The 14,293-nt window shown below is 42.7% G+C and overlaps 1 protein-coding gene and 1 long non-coding RNA gene across 3 annotated transcripts in view; one reads left to right on the top strand and one right to left on the bottom strand.

The window, feature by feature from the left end:
• Positions 1-14,293, top strand: part of AK5 (adenylate kinase 5) — a 2,642,541-nt gene that overhangs the window by 1,595,572 nt on the left and 1,032,676 nt on the right. The window lies entirely within an intron of this gene.
• On the bottom strand, positions 7,803-9,331 carry LOC146834579 (uncharacterized). Its single transcript, XR_014960638.1, has 2 exons — positions 8,949-9,331; positions 7,803-8,237 (listed from the first exon to the last, which is right to left on the bottom strand). It is a non-coding gene; the product is annotated as an uncharacterized LOC146834579 (long non-coding RNA).

Raw genomic sequence — 14,293 nt, 5'->3', positions numbered from 1 at the left:
CACATCGTCTGCCGTGCATGGCAGCCAAAGGCTGCGTGCGGCATGGGATTGGGTGCCCGTGAGGGGATTGGGTGAGGCATGGAAGGCGGAGACTATGGAGGCCCAGCCAAGGCATGGGGAAAAGGAACTGAACACTAGTAAGCTCCATCTATGCCTTCACTGTGACTCACTCCATATGGGATGCCAGATATGCTGGGGTGATCTCTACCAGCCAGAGGAATGTTTGCATTTACAGCATTACACACTGGTCAGACTATTACTGCAGGATGCCGTGGTAGCCATTACTGCACTGAACATAATAAACCATTGCGCAATTAATGTTGTCTTTGTTTTATGGTTTCATATAATTAGCAATTATTTTCTCCCAAACTGTTTCTACTATTCCTGCAAGTACGCATCTCATCCGAAACCCTCTACTGATTACTTTCGGCCTCTCTACGGCCGTTCCTCTGGCCCTTCTTCTGTGGTTGTAGGTGAGCTCCCAAACAGACAGGGTGTAAATAAACAGTTACAACTACACTGAAAATAGAGAGAGAACAGTCAGGAGGGTTCCCAAGTCACCCAATAGGGATACGGGGTAGGAAGAAGTTCCTTTTTGAAGAACATTATAGAGACATTGTGCCCAGTGGGGCATTGTAGAGCACAATACTCCACATATATTATTAACGACAGTACAGAAAAGACAATAGCGAACTATAACTATAAACCATGGTTTACTGAGGCGTGAGCCTGAAGATCAATTAGAAGTGTGAAGGGGTAAGCTTATCCCCACATAACATTTTCAGAATAGTACATTTTATAGCATAATTGCCAAAAGAGCTTGATTGAAAAAGTAAACTGGGTTTGCAATCTGATAGGACACATTGTAGTTGTTTTAGAAAGTAAAAAAAATAGATATTCTTTTCTTCATACTACCACTTCATTAGATTAGCTAATCTAATCCTCACAAACAATGAATCTTATTTGAACTGGTAGGACAGGAAACACAGTTTTCAAAATATCAGTCTTTAACAGCAGAGCTATCCTCCTGCTAGACAGATCTGACAGTCTCCACAGAGCAAAGTTAAATATAGTGATGATAAACTCATAAAAGGCTGTAGCTATAGGTCTCAAAAGGCTCCACAAAATAACCACTGCAGTAGCAAGAAGGCGTCCACTGGCACTAGAGAAATTATGCAAAGACATCAGCAATAGGTTCCCACAACAGACTAATTTATAAACTGCAAGCATTTTGCAAATGTTCTAACTTTCCTCAAGATATTACTTTGTTATTTTTGCACATGAAATTAGTTTCCCTCGTAGCTTTTCAGGTTGCCTCGGAATGCTCCTTTACATTACTCTATTTGATTTTTTCGACACCAAGATTTAGCATACTTGCCAATCTTTCAATCTTCTCTCTACTGGATTTATTTATTGGAAGTTTTATACAGTGCACTATCACTCTGCTGGAGTCTCTTGGCGCTTATCATCCTGCCCATCACCCACTGGTTTGATTCTAGATCACTATACCCCTCATACAACAGAGTTGTGCCCCTTTCGAGCTAAGTAAGGTCTTTTCAATGGTGGCACCTGTTTTTTGCTGGCAACTTAGCATACTGATTGCAGCTACCTATGTTCCCACTTGCATGTAGCAAACCACGGTTATTTATTATTTAAAAAGCCTACAATAGACGCAAGTATATTAAATGATTATCCTTCCATTTCCTCCCTGTATATAATAATAAAAACTTTGAGAGACAGTCAATAGTCTATTTTCCTCCTTTCAAGAGGAAACAAAAGCATTGGACGCTGCACAATAATGGTATTGGTTGTATCCTTCTATGTTATTAGACTCTCTTTGGATGTGGTGGTGTCCCTACCCTGATACTTTTAGATCTCTCTGAAGCTTGTGACACAATCGACCATCCCAGACTTCTCCTTTTTATATGTTATGTTCTGGTCTGTTATGTTAAGTTATGTGTATTTGTGTAGTGCACAACTCACCCAGGAGGGTATCCTGGGGCTGAAGTAGGTTTTGTATGGGCCGAGCCAAGGTTGGCCTAGGTGAAGAGCCAGGTCTTAAGTTTTTTGTGAAAATCAAGAACTGAAGAAGAGGCTCTGATGTTCGAGGGGCAGTTCGTTCCAGGATTTAGGAGTGAGGTAGGAGAAGGTACAACCACCAGATCTGGTTGTGGATATGCAGGGGGAGTCTGCAAGTTAGGGTCCATCTGAGCGGAGGTGTCTGGTAGGTTTGTGGAAGTTATGCAGTTGCTGAGGCACATAGGGCCAATGCTGTGTAAGGCTTTGTATGTGTATGTGAGGAGTTTCTAGAGTGCTCGTTTGTTGATTGGGAGGTACTGGAGCTCTTTGAGGTGCGGAGGGATGTGAGTGGAGGTAGAAAGTTGTGCGTGAGCCTGGCCATTGAGTTTTCTATGGTCTGGAGTCTTCTCTTAAGTTGAGTGTTCATTCCAGCTTCCTTCAGCAGCAGCAGGTAGGGTTTGCTTCTATGGTCATGAGGTGGCTTTTCTCCTACCTTGAGGCTGAGATTCAGGTGCTTGCTCTTCCGCCCTCTTGGTGTAAACCTAGAACTCTGTCCTGTGGGGTCAACACAGGGCTCCTCATTGAGCCATATGCTCTTTATTATTTATGCAATGCCCTTTCCAGCTCTGATTCGTTCTCTAGGCTTCATATTTTATGTTTTCATGGAAGATACCCAGCAGCATATAGGTTTTTATAGCTTAACATATGCCACCACTGTTTAAAATCCTGCAGTATGGCGGTCTCTGACTTGGGGTTTTTAAAATCTCTGCGCTTGAACTCAAATAGAAACTGAGATGCTTGTGCTTGATGACCCTCCATTGGTATGGAATACTGCTGCTGGTATGGGTTAATTTCCCATGCCCACCACAAAAGTGTGTAACCTAAGGATTATCTTCAAGGATACCCCAGCATTCAAATCCCATATAAGCAGGTGGCATCTACATACTTTCTGTTGCTTACGGTCCACAAAGGCTACTGCCTGGTTGCCCAGGTAGGGATTTCATCATGAATGGTCTTTGAAAACACCCTTTTTCTAAGTTGCCACAAATACCTGATCAAAAGTTTCCAAATAGTTCAGAATATGACTAGCCCCCTTTTTTAGGTGTCTAAAGGGACATGATACAGTAATATCCCTTTTCAGCAAATTCCACTGTCTTCCACTGGATTAACGGATTCAAATCAAAGCAAATCAAAGTGTTTACATGGTCCATTGGGCTATCAGCTCTAAAGAACCAACTATCTACAAACAAATGTAGTTACTATTTTTCCAGAAGAGCTTCAAAGTCTGTGTAAGAAATAGGAGTATTAGATGAGGTGGGTGAGAATGCACCGCAAATAATAATCACAATCCTTGTCAGAGTGAACCACAAAACTCACTAAATAAACATTTGGTCAACATTCTGGTAGCTCGGCACAAAATCAATCAGGCTTAACTTAGAGGCAATGTGTAAAGTATTTATGCAATACTAAAACAGTAATAAAGAGAAAAAAAACACAAATTCCAAACCAATTTAGAAAAATAAATAAATACATTTTAGTAAATAAAATGACACAAAAATTGCAGGTCAAAGTCATAAGTTAACCACGATGGACTGACGGTTGGATACAGGGAACATGTGCTTCCTGGTGGAAAGTGTATCTTCAGACTATTTTTCTGGAGGAAAAGTGGTTGTGGACAAGTCGTCAGCAGGACAAGCTGTAAGTTGGATCCAAAGGAGGACTTTGCGACAATGGGTTTCTGAAGACTGCAGTCCTGATGCAGTCATCAATGAAGGTGTGAAAGCTGCTAGTCGAAGAAGAAGTCTGAAGTCTGTTCCCAGGAAGGCCTCAACATTGACGGTTGCTGCTTGAAGTCTGTTAGACCTGTCATTCTTGGCATGGTTCTCCCCTAACCTTTTGTTTCAATCCACCTGTTTTGGTGACTTCCTTTTACTGGCTTTCGGATTTGCACACTTTACCACTGCTAGCCAGCGCTAAAATGCTTATGCTTTCTCCTTAAAACATGGTGAAATTGGCTTACACCCAATTGGACTATTTAATTTGCTTGTATGTCCCTAATAAAGTGGAACTACATGTGCCTGAGGCCTGTAATTTAAATGCTACTAGTGGGCCTGTTTTACGGATTGTGCCACCCACATATGTGGCCCGTTAACCGTGTTTCAAGCTTGCCACTGCAGCCTGTGGGTGTAGTTTATAATGCCATTTCGACTTGGCAAAGTAAGCCTTTTGCCAGGCCCAAAACTTCTTTTTCAATACATTTAAGTTACCCTAGGGTAGGCCCTGAACAGCCCAGAGGGCAGAATGCATTGTATTTAAAAAGTAGGACAAATGTTTTTTTAAGTTTTACATGTCCTGGTAGTGCAAAACCCCTCAATTCGTTTTTCACTACTGTAAGGCCTACCTCTCCCATAGGATAACATTGGAGTTACCTTATTACATTTAACAAGCTGTAATTTCCAATTGGGAGCAGGTAAACATGCAAATTCAGGCACCACCACGTAGCACAGACATCAGCGGGATTCTGAACAAAGAGGAATTGAAGCGGATTTTACTTACCAACAGTCTACATACTGGACTGATTCGAATGGAGGACTGGACCAACCTGATCTAGTCCACTCTGGCTATGACTTCACTTTAATGTTGTATCTATAATTTTTTCTCTACCCCTCCTATCTCAGCTTCAGGTTAACTTGTGCCTTTACATGTGTGATATACGTCAGAATTTTATTATATATTTCCATTAAATATGCCATGTCTCTCATAGTGATGGTAAGTGCCGCCTATCTTTCTGGCACACTTGTGACCATACGTGATATATTGTTATTTGGCACTGTATATAAATGCCTATTATCAAGTGTATTGTCATGAGCACTACTGTTACGGGTGACTCTCTACCGTCTATGCGCAACCTGTTTTTCCACCCTGATTGAATTAATCTTTGCATTGGTTCTGACGGTGGTATGTAAGTTGATTCTCTTTGATATATGTTTACTGTGCATTACTTTGGCCCAATATAAGTTCTGGATTATTACTTATCATGTGGGAAGACTATTCCATTTGCAGATTAATTTGTGTGCATAATTTTCCATCTATGGTAAATATCTTGTAGCACTTGCTTTCCTTGCTTTCCTTGCCCCTTATCCCTCTACTCTTTTACCTTCCTCATCCAACATGGCACCCATGGGTGTCCGCACTATTTTTCAACCTGACGTTGGTCACAATCACGCACGCACGGGTCACATTAGCACCGCCTCTTAACTCTGTACACCAGCACACACATTTGGCGTTCCTCCCGGCTCCCGTTCCCTGAATTCCGGGTTCAGAATCTCAGCTACCTTCAGGTGGGTACACTTGCACGGGTACTACAGCCGGACTGGATGAGACGACTTACTCATGACTCGCTCAGCCTTTCCTCTTATTCCTTAGATCCACGACCAGCCACTTAGATCACAAGCGAGTGCCACGTTCCACAGGCAAGACCTTGCTTCCTGACCCATTTTCCAACCCTCGCACTACTCTGATCAATCCGCTGGCCATAAGTGTTTGTTAACTTGTATTTTGGCACACCATACTTACATTTACCATTACTCCATCGCATCACCAGCCTAATACTCCGGTGTATTTTAGATTCTACTCCTACTTGAGGACCGTCTCACAAGGATATATCTACCATTGCTTGGATCCGACTCAGTTCAGTTCATCACCCCAATTCACCAATAGGAAGTGCCAGGCACCCACGCATCACACGTAGCTGAGAATCGTGCACTACCACCGTACCAAGCCTCAACAGTTTTTATTCTGTGTTCACCATAGCACTGATCTATTTTGCATGTTTATTTCACAGTAAAATCTTGTACAGCTGGTCTGGTAATACATCCATACCCCTCCCAGTTATTGATTAGTGACCCCCTCATCAACACATGGCATGTTTTATTTTGGTTCATTCCCAACCGTTCCCCCACCCCCTTTTTTAATCCGGTTATATTCTTTTTTTTCCTCTTCCCTTTTTTTCCCCTTGTCCCTTTTTCCCTTTTCTCCCCACCCCCTTCCTCCACCACTCCCTTTATTTCCTTGCCTCATTTAGGCTATCTCTCAGGCATATAGATCTCCTTGTCCTGATGATGATCCCCACACTATAAGCTGGGATCAAAACATTGTCGACACCCACACCGTGACTCCAGTTCTATGATGATTTATATGGAGCATGAGTTGTTTCTTGCACTGTGACTGTTGCAAACATGTATCGTTGAATGTCACTTTTTAAAGCAAATGCCTGATGTCTGGAAATCTGGTGATTTCCATCCCCCTCCACTTTTACCCACTGGATTGTAATTGAATTGGTTCTTTTTTTCTTTATTTTCTGTATGATTAAATAAATAAAAAATTTCCATTTTGGATATATACCAACACAGCTCTAAATTGTAGTTATGTGCTTATAACCGTATGTTCCTTTGGTAGGGACCACTGTCTCTTGTAATATATCCGGAGGAGGCAGGCACTCCCATAGCACTAGGGATCTGCTGCTGAAACCACTTTTTTTCCAGAAGAAGAAAAGCTACAGCCGAGTGTTCTCCGATTTCGCACCAAGAGTCAGGAACTCTCTGCCCCAAACATTAGAAGAATCCCAAACACATCAAGATTTTAGAAGGAAGCTAAGATTTTTCTAATGGGCAAATTCCTTCCATAACACTCTTTCAGAGCAAACACCGAAACAGCGGCTTAGCTTATAAATCAGCTCTCTACGGGGGCATAACCAGCTAGCCTTGCAAGTCTTCGTAAACGTAACTTAAAGGACTATCAGGCACATGCATCAAAAAGAGAGTTTGCGAGTCCTTATTTGCGAATTTTAAGGAATCGCAAATAAAGACTCGCAAAACACGATGCAACAAAAACATTGCGAGAATATTGCGAATCGCTAAAAATCGCTAAATAAATTGCGATTTCGGCATTTGCGAACTCGCTATTAGCGATTTCGCAAGTAGCGAAATCGCTAATACCGAAGTCGCTTTTTGATGCATCCTGATGACATCACAACCAGGAAGTGAGCAGCACCAGCCTCATTTCCAGTGCACAGTGTCAGGGAGAGGAGGGAGCTGGCTCTGGGAGCAGAACAGGAGTGTGACAGAGACAGAAGAAAAACTTGTGATATCAAATGGAAGCCTCACAAACAGCAGAGGAGAGCCAAACAGGCAGGAAACGCAAAATTAAATTTGCAGAAAAAGAAATTGACACCCTCATTGAGGGAGTAGTCCACAGCCATGACAAGCTGTTTGGAAAGGCATCATTGAAAGTGGCAGAGCAGGAGAAAAGGAAAATCTGGCTCCGGATCCAAAACAGGGTCAATGCCATTGGGGTGACACACCGCACCATTGAAGAACTCAAAAAACGATGGTACGACTTGCGCAGTCGGGCTAAGGTGCGCATAGCTGACCGCCTGAAGGAGGCAAAGAAGACAGGAGGGGGAACACCAACAGACACTGGGAACACTCCCATGGAGGACTTGATTGAATCCACCATCCAGCCAGAAGCTGTTGTTGGTGTGACCCAGCTGGACACGTCCGGAGCAGCAAACACATCTGAAGGTAAGATGAATGTATGTTTTCTTAGTGTTACAAAATGTAAAGGTAGAACTCGACCACAGCACAGCCCAAGTGCAGACCCTGAACATCCAGTACACAATGCATTCAGTAGGTGAGGGGCATTATGGGAGATGTAGTCAGGTCAAGCAGTTAAAATGTCAAATCTCAGAGTAACAACCCAAAAAAGCTTAATAGAGTATGAAATCATTTACAAAGGCAGAAATTTATTACTGTGCAATTAATATCACAGACATGAAATAATACAGTGTTGCACTGTTTCACCTCACAGATGCACAACGTGTAGAAGATGTGGATAGCGATTCCCCAGACATGCAGGACACCAGCGCAGGTGAACAGATGGACACACCTGTGGTGCAAATAAATCCCTCACGTCCAACAAAGTCACGCAGGGCTACTGTTCCATCCCTAGTCACCATGGAGTGTGAAGATGATGAGGCTGATGCAACACCAGGTGGCAGCCATGGCCAGACAACTTCCATCACACAAACACAACCACAGGTCCCCAGAACTAATCACAGAGCCCGGCGTAGGAGAGGAAGAGCACTCAGGACACAGCAGGAGGAGCAACCAAGTGATGTCTGGGGTGGTCTTGAGGGACAGATGCTCCGTATGCAGCGCCTGCAGACAAAAAACACACGATTAGTACAATTGCAAGTTGGCAAGATGGCTAGCAACATAGCAGTACTGTCAGAAAGTGTGCAGCAACTGAGCAAGGTGATGCATGAGGGAAATGTATCCCAGAAGAGACAGCATCGTCAACTAATGCTGCAATTGAAAATGTTTGCTAAATCAAACAATAGATTGGCCACGACAACTGCACTGCTGGCACGTAGGTCTGTGACCATGCAAACTGAAATGTGCCATTGGAGCGGCGATGTGGCTAAAGCACTGGACCAGGTCACCAATGCAGTTGATTTGCTAAATGCTTCCACAATTGCGGCCAACAATTCCACGCCCGAAGAGGGTAGTGAGGGTGGCTCAAGCCTAAGTAGTGTGGCAGTTCCAGTCCGCACTGCAGGAAGACGCAACACACGCAGCAGTACCCCCGCCGCTTCCAACATAACGGATGACAATGCTGGGTCTGACAGGCGTCTGGGTGTTCGTGGGAAAAAGCGCTAGACTGGCATGTACAAGTGCATTCCACTATGGTGACGTAACCATTTATTTGGATTTGACTTTTCACAGAGTGACAAGTGAATTGACATTTGCAAACCACTAATGTCCATTGCACTGGTCAGATTACAAGTGTGCTTGAACACTCATGGCAATTTTATTTAATTAAAGAATACTCTGATAGCAATAGTCAGTTTCTGTGTCATCATTACTCACCTCAGAAATAATTTTGTGTGATGTCAAATCTTCTCCTACGCCCTTCTGCTGCGCCTGCCCCTTGTGCTGCATGGTGTTGTGGCACTTGCTGGTTCCCATCCTCCGAATCGCTGTCAGACACCTCGATGTCCATTCCTCCCCTTGTCGCTATGTTGTGCAGCATGGCACATGCCGCTACTATCTTGCAGCATTGTTCAGGGTTGTACTTCAGTGCTCCACCGGTCTTATGTAGACATCTGAATCGGCTCTTCAACAGCCCAAATGTGCGCTCTATGATGTTCCTTGTCGAAATATGTGCTGCATTGTACCTCTGTTGATTGGCAGTTGTGGGATTGAGGTAAGGCGTCATTAGGTAATTACGCAAGGCGTATGCGCTGTCACCTACATGTAATGGAGCAAAGAGTCAGTGGCAGCTTCACATTGACATACGTACAATGACAGTGATAAACTATAACACATATTTACCAAGCAGATGTCCCTCTCCAAATTCTCCCCTGACAAGACGGGTGTGTATGCCACTTTGCCTGAAGATATAAGAGTCATGTGCACTCCCTGGAAATTGCGCAACAATGTCAGTGATAATGTTTTTGGCATTGCAAACAACCTGAATATTGAGGGAATCGTAAGATTTCCTATTTCTATATATATATTCCTGTGTTGCAGGGGGACATATTGCAACGTGGGTGCAATCAATACAACCCAAAACATGTGGGAAACGAGCTATCTGGTAGAACTCCTGTTTGGTTTTTGCAAGGTCAAGCGCGGTGGTAGGGAACTTGATATGAGACCCGATCACGGCCATCATGGCATCAAGGAATGCTTTCAATATTCTTGAAAGTGCGCTTTGTGACACACCTCCCGCAACAGCAATGACCCCCTGAAAACTGCCTGACGCCAGAAGGTGTAGGCAACATAGGACCTGCACATGCGTTGGGATGGCATTGGTCCTACGTGTCTGTCGTTGCATTATGGGGTCCAATTCATTGATTAGGTCATGGATCATTGCTGCATTGAGCCTATACTTGTCGTATATCTCATCCTCTTGCTGGCCTAGCAAAGTTATGCGGACTCTGAAGATGCGCTCATTCATTCGCCTCCGTCTCTGTGCGGCAGCCTGCAGCCTCATCCTCCTCGCCATCAGGTAAATCCCTGCCATTGTGAACAGTGCTGGCTCATTCTGGGTGTGTTTCAATGGGTTTCAGTTGGTTTTCACCTGTCTGTGATTTGCACTCATGATTACCACCTGGTTGTGATCCTTCTTATTTAGCGATCGCTAATTTGCGATTTTCATGGAAATCGCTATTTGCGATTTGTCATGCATACATTTTGCGATTCGTTGTTTGCGATTCGGTAATTGGGACACGCTAATACCGATTCGCTATTTGATTCGCAGAATGTTTTGCGATTCCTTATATTTGCGAAAAAATGGATTTTCGCAAATATACAGTTGATGCATTTCAACACTGACTTTTGCGATCGCAAACGGCCTATTTTTGCGATTCGCACCCTTTGCGATCGCAAAAAGGTTTGATGCATGTGCCTGTAAGTACCTCCTCTCTCGGAGAGGCTGACCACAGATCCGCCTTGGCTGTTGCCCAATTGTAATTGGAATTTATACTATTGTGTGTGGTGTTTAAGTTGTTGCTAAACTTGTACTTCAGTGTACACTTAGAGGGCAGAGGTTGAGATAGACGCATTTGCTCTGCTCCTGCTTTGATTTGTTTTTGTTATGTATGTTCTCTCTCAGACTTTAGTTATGATTGCTTGTTCTTATTTTACTGAAAGTTCTGTTTCTCTGTGAAGCGCTCTGATACCCTAACAGGTCACATTCCCCTCTGTAAAACACTAAATAAATATATAAAATATAAGAAAATTAAATGTACCAATTAGTAAAGTGTCAATTTTACCATGTTTTAAAGGACAGCACATGCACTTTACCATAGGTGAGCAGGAGTAAATTGTGCAGAGTCCTATGTCCAACAAAAATGGGTTCAGCACAAGACGTAAAAAATATCTGGGGAAGTGCCACACAACAGGTGGTCTTTTCCAACAATCTGCTTCTCTGGCTCTCCCTATTGAATCCACAGAACAGCAAATCAAGTTAGGAGGGATGTATTTCTCACACTCTGCTGCTACTCTGTAGAAATTGGTCCACCTCATAGCAAACTACAAAAACTTCTGCCAGCAGGTTAACATTTTTATCTTCACACTCGCTCACTCTGATAGTCTGTTGTGTTATACCTTTTAGTAATACCATTGTGCCAAGAAACCTCCCTGGGAAGCTCTATAAACAAATGACTGATTCAATTATTTATAAGACAATTCACTAACTATTAGCGTTGTGCTTATTTCATCCAAAGTAGATTTACTTTCTTTGAATATTCAGTCATTGTCCCTCATTGAAATTAATTGTGTGTGTCCTTTTCCACAATACAGTCTAAAGAAGTATACCAATTGTCCTCAGGAGTTCCTCAGCTACATTTTAGTAGCTAGGCAATTCTCATGAAAATATGTGATGTATTTTGTGTAACCGCACAACCAAACAATATTAAAGCTGGAAAATAAAGAACTTAAATAAGATAAAGAAAGCAATTGATATAAGAACAAAGGAATTTATGAAAATAACGGAAAAAATGAGAAATGGGGCTAAATAAACCAACAAGCAATTAGTAACTTTATTCTAAAATTTCACTGGAGGCAGCAGTGCAATTGAAGGGGAACAGCCCACCCTAAAGACACTCCAGACAGGCCAGAACTCTGGAGCACAGATATTTACCTTAACTTCATATACACTGCTCCCCTGATTGGGACTTTGCAAAAAAGTCACAAGAAGTTTTTAAAAGTTGTAACAAACTATTAAGACTTCAAGGTGAGTACCTTCAGGCTCCACCTTATCCTCAAAATAGTTGGGGGCACCACACATGCACACTGATCTGCTCAATGTATCACTGCACCTCACCGAACCAACAAGAAATTGTTCTAGGATACCAGGGCTCCTCTTGGCCTTTTAGGGCCCTTCAAATACAAACTCTCAGGTCCTCAGTATTGAATTTTCAGCCGGCAGTGCATTTGGTACATTGATTTATTTCAAAAACTTTTTTAACTATATACACAACATCTTCTGGCACACTTCTAGTCGGCAGTTATCCCACCAGTGATGGGACCGAAAAGCTAGTTTTTGAAGTGACGACTGGCTTCCCCTATGTTGAAGTCCTGAACTAAGATGAAAGTCGGGTGGCCTATGGTACAAAGCTCCAAACTTGTTCAGAAATGTCAGTCTGAAAAGCAGTGTTCTTAAAGGGAACATTGAATAACATCGAGAGCAAATCTGTCAAATCATTTCCATGGACCTCCAATCACCCTTTGCCTCCAAAGCTGTTAAGTGGCTAGTGCCATACAACAAAATTCCTGCCAGAGTATATTTATTCAGAACGGCACAAGATATATTTGAGGCCAACAAGCTCTCCTGTGGATCCCAGACCACTTCAAAATAACTCCAGTCACCTCTGATAACATTCACCTATGAATTCAGGCTGGTTGTTGAGAAATGGGGGATCACTTCCAGCCTAAAATTGGTGTAAACTGTTCTTTTTTCACTGCTAAATGCCCAAGCAGATCCCCTCACCTCTTTCTAAAAGAAAAACTTGATGTGATGATGTACCCTGCATCCCAGCTTTCTCAACGAAACCCCTAGCAGTCCTTATTGACAACTATGCCGACAGAAGGGTTACTAACTGTTGGGGAAAAACTCACTGTTTACGAAATTGATGTCTGTTGAAGAGACTTCAAGTCAAGCAGAGGTAAAAAAAAGAAGAACAAAATAATAAAATAATTGGGCAGCACGGAGGAAGCACAGCTTGTTTGAATTTTACACAGTACCCAAATATTATCATTTATTTCTAGTAAATTATCGCATTTTGTTATTCTGTCAATTTCCAAATATAAACACATTTTGCACCAGCCTATCAGGTTGTCATTTTGGGTAAATACAATTAGTTGTACCCGAACATAACCCTTCGTTTACTGAAAATAGAATTGTGTTCATAAATATCAGTTTGTCATTTTCAGAAAATATACTAATATTGTGCTCATGCACCACGAAAAAGGGTCGCAAGGGAGTCTGAAGACCTAAATGAGATTTGCCAAGCCACACAAGGCCAACTTGCATGGCCCAGCGTGGCTTGGTAAATCTGGAGTAGTGCAAGGCAGCACAAGTTGCTACCTTACTTTACTCTGCCCCAGGGAGGCGTTCCATGGGTGAAGCATGTGTCTTCCCACGCATCCACCCATGGATTCTGAAGCATTCCAAGATTTACCAATACAGATAGACCTGTGAATGTATCAGAATGCCATGGCTCCCCAGAGGAGGCGTAATGAGGAGAAAGAAATGTATGCAAGCATCCTATGTCTAGACAAATATAGAAGCTATTCAATTTGTCGTGCACCTCACACACATAAAAGAGTGTTTTTTTGTGAGAAGTGGAAACACCTTGTTAATGCCTTCTTCAAGGAGGGTGTTTTTGATGCACAGCCCAATCTGGCTATCTAAGTAGATCAGACTTTCATCAAAACCTATGGGTTTTTGCACTTATGTACCCAAATAACACCCCAGTAATGCGTCCTTGATGCAAAGCAGCACAAAATGAGCATTTGCACTGAATATCTGCACCAAAATACGTTTAGCATTGGAAAGTAAATAACAAGGAGTCACTTTGTGTGACTTTGCATGTCAGTGCGACGGCGCAAAGCTTTAGTATATCTAGGCCTATCTTTTGTATCTTTTCTAAAATATTTTTGCTTTACAAGAATGCAAATCAGTTGCACGTATTCGTAAAAATATTTTCTTTAAATTAAATTTGTGTTATACCGTTGTCGTACACAACACAAAAAAAGCCCCGGGTCCAGGTTCGTAGGGAGGTCTAGTGTGTGACTCAGGATGTCTAATTGTACACACTGGGGATTCCCTTTTTAAGGACAGTTCCCCTCACACACCAGAGGTGTCATGCATCATCATGGGGGTAACTCCTCACGTGAGGGACCTAGTCCTCACGTGGGCTACAACCCCCTCGCTGCGAGGGAGGAGCTCAGGGATGTTTTTAAAATGAAAGGTGGGTGTACTAAAACCCCATGAAGGCTCGGTGTGTTTGAAAAAAGAACAGTGCTATATTGTGAGTGATTAAAAGTGATTACAACTGGCTACGGGTCAGCTATGGGGCTCCTTTAATTCAGCTGCCCAGTGTCATGATTAAAACCAAAGTATTCCTCGTAGTGCATGTGCCAGGATTCAAGGCCCCTGCGCTCTTACAAGACCAACATGTTTCAGCCTAATAGACCTTAATTCGTGT

Source organism: Triturus cristatus, chromosome 4_2 (assembly GCF_964204655.1).
Source record: "Triturus cristatus chromosome 4_2, aTriCri1.1, whole genome shotgun sequence".
Classification (NCBI taxonomy): Eukaryota; Metazoa; Chordata; class Amphibia; order Caudata; family Salamandridae; genus Triturus; species Triturus cristatus.
Note: the sequence above shows the minus strand (reverse complement) of the source record. Positions and strands in the feature narration are given on the sequence as shown.